General features: G+C 41.5%; 1 long non-coding RNA gene across 1 annotated transcript; it reads left to right on the forward strand.

Annotated features, from left to right (window-relative positions):
- Positions 1-4,372: 4,372 nt before the first annotated feature.
- On the forward strand, positions 4,373-7,116 carry LOC116972428. Its single transcript, XR_004411803.1, has 3 exons — positions 4,373-4,459; positions 6,505-6,508; positions 7,085-7,116. It is a non-coding gene; the product is annotated as an uncharacterized LOC116972428 (long non-coding RNA).
- Positions 7,117-7,741: the final 625 nt, after the last annotated feature.

Here is a 7,741-nt window from a genome sequence, read left to right on the forward strand (position 1 = left end):
TATTGGAATTGGTGGAGAGGTGGAATATTGCATTGGGGGACCAGCCCTCCCGTGTGAAGCTGGGACCCAAAGGGTCCCACTTAGTCTAGTAATATACAAAACTAAATCATGAGGAGAATTGATAGGGTGACTGCACAGTCTTTTATCCAGGGTAGCAAAATCAGGAGCCAAAGTACATTGATTTAAGGTGAGAGGTGAGATACTTAATAGGTACCTGACTAGCTATTTTTTCCATGTAGTGGGCAGTCGATATATAGAGTGGGCTGCTAAAGAAGGTAGTTGGCGCAAATACAATCGCAACATTTAAAAAACACTTGAATAGATACATAGAAAGGACAGTTTTATAGGAATACTAGACCAAGTGCAGACCCTTTGGGTCTGCTCCCCCAACTAAGCCGTTCCTTACCCGTAGCCCCCACGGGAGACGTGGTCCTCCAACTCAAGCGGCTCAGGAATCAGCAGTGCGGTTGTTTTTAAATGGCGTATTTGAGGCGAGATGCGGGCGTCAGCAGCCGTTATGGTCACTGGCCAGCAGGAGGCGACAAAATGAGTGAGTGGGGGGGGGGGAAAGGATTTTATTAAAAATGTGTACATAAACACGACAAAATTTCATGAGGAGTGGATACTTGGAATGAAAAGTGAAATGGAAAGAATCAGGGCGTTTGTGGGTCGGGTGTTATCATGGCAACAAATCAAAGGCTGGCAGCCACAAGTCAGAAACACACACAGCTACACATCCAGACACACACATAGATAGATAGATAGATAGATAGATAGATAGATAGATAGATAGATAGATAGATAGATAGATAGATAGATAGATAGATAGATAGATAGATAGATAGATAGATAGATAGATAGATAGATAGATAGATAGATAGATAGATAGATAGATAGATAGATAGATAGATAAATACAGGTAAATAGGACTATTTTAGATGGGGAATGTTTGTTGTCATGGACACGTAGGGTTGAAGGGCCTATTTCCATGCTGTATGACTCGATAACAACATGGGAAATAGTCCACATTTTTCAGGGTCTCACCATGAATCATACCAGTCTCCAACAGCTGCACTTGGCCACAGAATACAAGACTATTGCACTTTGCATCACTGGAATTATGCCATTCACCAATATGTAATTGAATTAGCAGTATCCCTAGAAATTAGTCTCATCATATAGGTTTGCCATTTGCGCAGGATTGCACAAGAATAGTTGCACAGGATCATAAATACAAGACATGTTAACTGGATGGGTGCATTGTAGATGCAGTGAGTGTGCATTCAATAATGACATTGATTTAACATAAATGTACACTGCTTTTAGTGTTATGGATTTAATAGGTAAAAAGAAAACTCTTGCACATGTATATATCCTTTTTATCCCTTTCAGGATGTCTCAAAGCAGGAAGAAATTGCTATCATACTTATCAATATCTAAATTGCAGCAGCCAATATTATAACAGGAAGCTCTCGCAAACAAGAGTAACAAAATGACTATTTTAATATGGTTGCAAGGAAAAGCAATTGGGTGAACGTAAGAGAAATCTCCCCTACCGAACATTAGAATTGTGCCGTGCTGACTTGTATGTCCACCTGTAGTAGAGCAGAACTTCCTCACTGGAGTATCAGTGGAGAAATATGTGAACAAGATTCTGAATTGGGACTTGAACCATAAGATTGTGGTCCAGTTGAAAGGGCCAAGGTTGACATGTAGGAACCTCCAAGATAAAAATAAAATCTGTTTGCCCATTATATATCTCAGGTCTATGTTACCAAGTGCGTAAGATGTTCTGATTTGGCTATCAATTATATATAGCAACTAACGGCAGTTTTCAAATCTCCAAGATAAAAAAAAAAATTGAAAACTTTGAACTGGTTCCACTTTTCAGTTGGGTCGCCTGTCAGTGGTCCATGAGCAGTCAGCTTGTTGTCCAGTTGGGACTGGTACTTCCCAGTGACCTCTGGTCGTTTGAGCATCTCGGTGTTGAATGATGCACGAAGAAGTTTAGATGTCTTGCGCTGTGTAGGAGGGATGTGCAGGTTGAAAATTGACCTGACCAATCTGTGATCCATCCAACACTCAGCTCCCCGCATGGCTCTGGCTAACTTAACGTCATGGATGTTCCGCCTGAGGACAATGACATAGTCGATGAGATGTCATTGCTTGGACCTGGGATGCATCCACGTGGTCTTGTATTTGTTGGCCATTCTGAAGAGGGTGTTGGTGGTGGTGAGGTTATTTTCTGCACACATACTCAGGAGGAGTAGATCGGTGTCATCGTCTCAATTATTTAATGACAAGTTAGAGATACACATAAACAGGCAGTGTAGCAAGCAGAGTAAAGAGAAGGAAAAAGAAAAGTATGGAAACAGAATAGAATAGGCATAATTTAAATGAATGGTAATAAGTGACAAATTACTTTCAGTTTAGGGAAATAGGAGTCATCCAATTTGGATCTAAAAAAAGCAGAATCGAGTATGTTCTGAATGGTAATAAACTAGTAGTGGAGGTCCGAAGGGATTCAATGGTTCATCTATGGAGTGAATTACAACATGACAAATAGTGCAGAAAATAATCAAGAAGCTTAAAAGCTTTAAAATTGTGTATTGAAAGAAGGAAGATCTATATAAAACCCTGGATAGACCACACATCAAATGTTACGAGCATATCTGGGCAGTGCATCTTTTGGAAGGATATGTCATCTGTGGAAAGTATCTGCTAAACTGAAACTTGACTCCATGAATTCAATCGTGGGGAGTGATTATACAAACTACCATTGTATTCCTAGGAGGTTTAAGGGGTGATGTGATTGAAGTTTTCATGACAGTAAAGGTAATTGATAGAGTAGGTGGAAAGTAACTTACATAACTTCAGGGAGTCTGGAATTAGGGAATGAAATAAAGATTAGAGCCAGGCCTTTCAGGAATGAATTTGAGAAAAATTATATTGGAAATTTGAAACTCTCTTCCACAAATGGCGATGAATGCCTAGAAAATTATTCACTTTAAGTTTAGGATTGATAGATTTCTGTTAGCCACATCTGTTAAGGGATATAGGGAAGAGATGGATATAGGGAGTCAGGTCACAGTTCAGTCATGACCTTCTGAAAAGCAGAAGAGGATAAATGACCTAACACCGTTCCTTGACTCCCATATTTACTGGAGTCTGGCATATGGTCAGTTGAGGTACATCTGTTCAGAACATACAAGCTGCTTCATCAGCAGATGTGAGGGCTACATCAAACATTGTGAACCAGAATGAAGATTCGATGCATATTTTGTCTTCTTCTTCTTTTAATGATCAATTGCTAAGAGGACAATTGGAATATCTAAGCACTGTTCCTGTTCGTGGGGAAGGATCCTGATTCTCTTTTCAATTGCAGGAATATGGGAAATCTTTCTCAGACTTATTGCCATAACAGATTCCCACATCCCCTAAGTGGTGATATGGAAACCAAATGTTGCCAGGTCACATGCAAAGGATCTGTCAGGAATTTCTCAGCAATAATTAGACGTCACTAATTTGGCTTCTAGTGACCATTTAAAACTATTGATTGCAGTAAATGCTAAAAAACTTAAACAGAAAGCTAATATCTATATAATTAAAAGTCTCATCTTGACCACTTCCTGTCTGCGCTGGATATTGATTTTAGAAAAGACGCTACCCTGTATCGCTGTGATTTTTAGCCTTCTTACTCACAGTCCTCCTCCACTGAGCCAGCCCCGAAGATTTTTCCCAGCGATGAAAAAAAAAGTAATGAGTGTTTAAAAAATCTTGAAATCAGCTGATTGGTACTCTCGCCTGTCAATCACCACAATGAAGGTAACACCCCTTCCGGGAGGGGGGGAGGGGGGCAGGACTATAACACGCCGGATGCTTGGACGTGAGTCGGTCACTCTGCAAGATCGCGAGGGAGAGGCCACTGACATTCTAAGCTGTGAATCAACTGAACTGTGAGTCTGCAATGTACTTGCAGTAAATGATTTGTTTGCCCTTAATGACAATGCCATGAGTTGTTTGGCCTGCAATGCTTTATTAAGTCCGACTGTGTTTGGAAGGAATAAATGCTTTATTAGTTCCGACTGTGTTTGGAAGGAATAAATGCTTTATTAGGTCCCACTGTGTTTGGAAGGAAAAAATGCTTTATTAGGTCCGACTGTGTTTGGAAGGAATAAATGCTTTATTTGGTCCAACTGTGTTTGGAAGGAATAAATGCTTTATTAGGTCCAACTGTGTTTAGTCCAAAAGTGCCGCTCATTTCATGACTTCCGCTTAGTGGACAGGTCAAGCTAATTGCGTGATTTCCGGTGAGTGCAGAGGTCGTGCTGATTACGTAATTTCCGATAAGTGCAGAGGTCACGTTGATCGTGGAAGTGCTGCTGACTGCGGAAGCCCCACAGTGGAGAGGCTGCGCTCAGTCATGTGAGTAGATTCAAAAGAGTTTACTGTCATATATGTAGTGGCCATTTGGCTTGTTCTGTGTGTCATTGATGATGGCATGTGTCTTTAAATTTTAGACTGCCCGTTATATTGTGGGTCGGATTTATGACTATTTTTTGGCCTGTTTGGAGCTAAGCTTCTTGCACAGAAGTTTCGTTTTTAGTTTAGTTTGGAACCAACATGGAGAAGGTTTACCATTTGACCATGTGAAGTGTAACGGAGCCACGAGGAGTTTTCTAACATTTAAAGCGATAAGCTGGAGTCTGATGAAGATTATAGTGTACGAGTCGGAAGAAGTTTGGATGTACCTTATTGTTTTTCATCAACAATAAAGAATTTATTAATCAAAGGACTGTGTTTTGAAGATTTATCTGTGAAGAAACTGTGAAGGTATCGGATGGAGAGCTCGCATGCATTCCCCTTAACCATGCAGTCCACTTAGCAGCTAGAGGGAGTAATCTCTTGAACAATATAAAATTCTACCGCTACATTAAGTCAAAGGGTCCCTCCGACCAGGGGGGTGAATGCCAGTCCCTGAGAGTGGGACAGAATACTGGGCTAAGATCTCGAAAGAAGTTTTGGCCAGAATACTGGTTCCAGCTGGGTAACTGAAGACAATAGATCTCGGCCAGAGAAGGCCTTGAGGTCTATCGACAGCATCGAGACTTATCTGAAGATCTAAAGACATCATCACAGAAATTGTGAGTAAAAATCCACTATTATTCTTTGAATCTGAAGCTGCAAAGCTTTAATTTTAAACAGCTTCTGTAAAAAGAGCCAGTTAGTGTTTTTTCCAACCTGTCTGGAAAAAGGAGACCGTCCTTGGAAATTGTTTTGAAGTCTTGATAACACGCATTCCTTTTGAACTATCATCATTTTTAAGCCCATGGATGTTGGAGAGATGTTGTCTACAATATCAGTTTGTTATTGTTCCAAGAAATTATGTTTACATAAAGTTGGAGCAGTATTCAGAGAAGACTCTGTTCTTTCAATTTAAAGACTTGGCGATCTGCCATGACCTCTTTAAAATCATGGAGCCAGAAGATGAAGGAAGAGCCATGCCTGAGGAACCACGAGGTGGTGTTGAAAAACCAATTAGACAACTGAAACTCACTGAGAAAGGCCAAGTTCTAGCTCTGAAGGGAGCCGAGAAGGAGGAAAACTCGATATGGGAACAAATTAACAAGTCAATTGATAGCTACAGAAAACTTATGTATCGAGAAGAAACAGATAATTCACAAGCTGCCTATTTGAAAGAAACCGAGAAGAAGAGAAACGAATTATGGAAACAGGTTACCAGATTCATTGAGAAACAGAAGGAATTAATGGAATCAGAACAGAACGTGATCATGGTGAAATCTAATATGAGCCAACTATTGAACCTCTGCAAGGAGGTTGGCAAGAAACAAGATGTGCTGTTGTGTTTACAGCCGTCTCGGGAAGAACGCATAAGACCTACCCAATGGGAGGAAGACAGGGTGAAGATATTCAATGGTTTCATGGATAAGGCAGAGGAGTGGTTTTCTGAAATTATGCCACAACCTACGAGCTTAGTAGCTGGAAGTGCGATGCAACAAGGTGCCAGAATAGAAGATGCGATTGCACCTGGGGATAGTATCTCCAATATATCTCCACGAGGATCAAGACATAAATCTGGTTCTTCAGCCAGTTCGGTATCAAGAGCTTCTGCTCGATTGGGAGTTGAAGCTGATCTAGCCGCTCTCAATAGAAGCGGATGCCTTGAAGATGAAACATGATTTTGAGTGAGAAGACGAAGAGATGAGATGACGGAACGATCTGAGGAAAGAGGAGATGAGAAGAGAAGAAGAAGAGATGAGGTGACGAAAGGAACAACTGAAATTAAACACAAAGATGGCGGTGGCCAAATCAAAGAAGGAGATACTGGAAAGTGAGGGTTGAAGATGCAGCTCTAGATTATCGAAGACGATGAACACTGGACCAAGAGAATAAACTGCTCCAAGTGAGTTAGCAGTTGGATCAACTCCACAATCATGGTCCATCGGATTTCATGGCTTTAAAAACCCATTGGAACAGAGGAAGATGGGTGAAACTTCTTCTCAGCAAATGAGTGCTAGATTGAAACAAACTACTAATGGAGCATCTGTGGATGCTCGAGACAAACCAATAGCAGAACACGCTTGTCCGAGGCCTGGTGCACAGGCTCGAGCAGGCCAGTTTGAGTCACAAAGGCCTGTTTATCAATAGGTGGAGCCAAGCCAAGGTTATCAGGATGGATTAGTGGCATTGGTGAAAAATCAAACTGAATTCAACCAGATCATAGCTCAACAAAATGCCTCTCTCATTCTACCACCAGCAGCAATACCTACGTTTGATGGAGATCCTTTGTGGTATGAAGCTTTTGTAAGGGCATTAGAAGAAGAAAATTACAGATGAAAAGAAGCACTTACGAATTCTGGTGAAGTACACAAGAGGAAGTGTTCAAGTACTTGTAGAAAGTTGTCAAAATGAGCCAGACAGCCATGGCTATAAAAAGGCGAGAAGGTTACTTAAAGAACTGTCTGTGTGTGTGTGTGTGTGAGTGTGAGTGTATTTGTGAGTGTATGTGTGAGTGTATGAGTGTATGTGTGAGTGTATGTGTGCGTGTGAGTGTGCGTGTGAGTGTGTGAGTGTGTGTCTGTGTGTGAGTGTGTGTGAGTGAGTGAGTGTGAGTGAGTGAGTGAGTGAGTGAGTGAGTGAGTGAGTGAGTGAGTGAGTGAGTGAGTGAGTGAGTGAGTGAGTGAGTGTGCATGTGAGTGTATGTGTGTGTGTGTGTATATGTGTGCGTGAGTGAGTGTGTGCGAGTGAGTGTGCGTGCGTGTGTGTGTGTGTGTGTGTGTGTGTGTGTGTGTGTGTGTGTGTGTGTGTGTGTGTGTGTGTGTGTGTGTGTGTGTGTGTGTGTGTGTGTGTGTGTGCGCTTGAGTGTGTGTGTGTGAGTGTGTGTATATTGAATTGGTAGTGAGGTGGATTATTGTGTTGTGGGACGAGCCCTCCCATGTGAAGCTGGGACCCAACGGGTCCCACTTAGTCTAGTATACTTTAAAATAGTAAGATTAAATGAGAACTTACCAGTTTGAAGTTTGATCTGTATTTTATGAGGAGTTACGATGAGGGATTACGTGAAGAGCCCGCTCAGCTCGCATGCGCGACATACATCAAAGCAGCGGTGTGGAATCACAGATAGACACAGTTATTGAAATAAACATAGTAAAGAAAAGGAGACATCAGTTATCAGTTTGACCCATATTATTGAGGGTGGGAGCGGAGGGCACGTAATCCC

The sequence above is a fragment of the Amblyraja radiata genome, chromosome 1 (assembly GCF_010909765.2).
Source record: "Amblyraja radiata isolate CabotCenter1 chromosome 1, sAmbRad1.1.pri, whole genome shotgun sequence".
Classification (NCBI taxonomy): Eukaryota; Metazoa; Chordata; class Chondrichthyes; order Rajiformes; family Rajidae; genus Amblyraja; species Amblyraja radiata.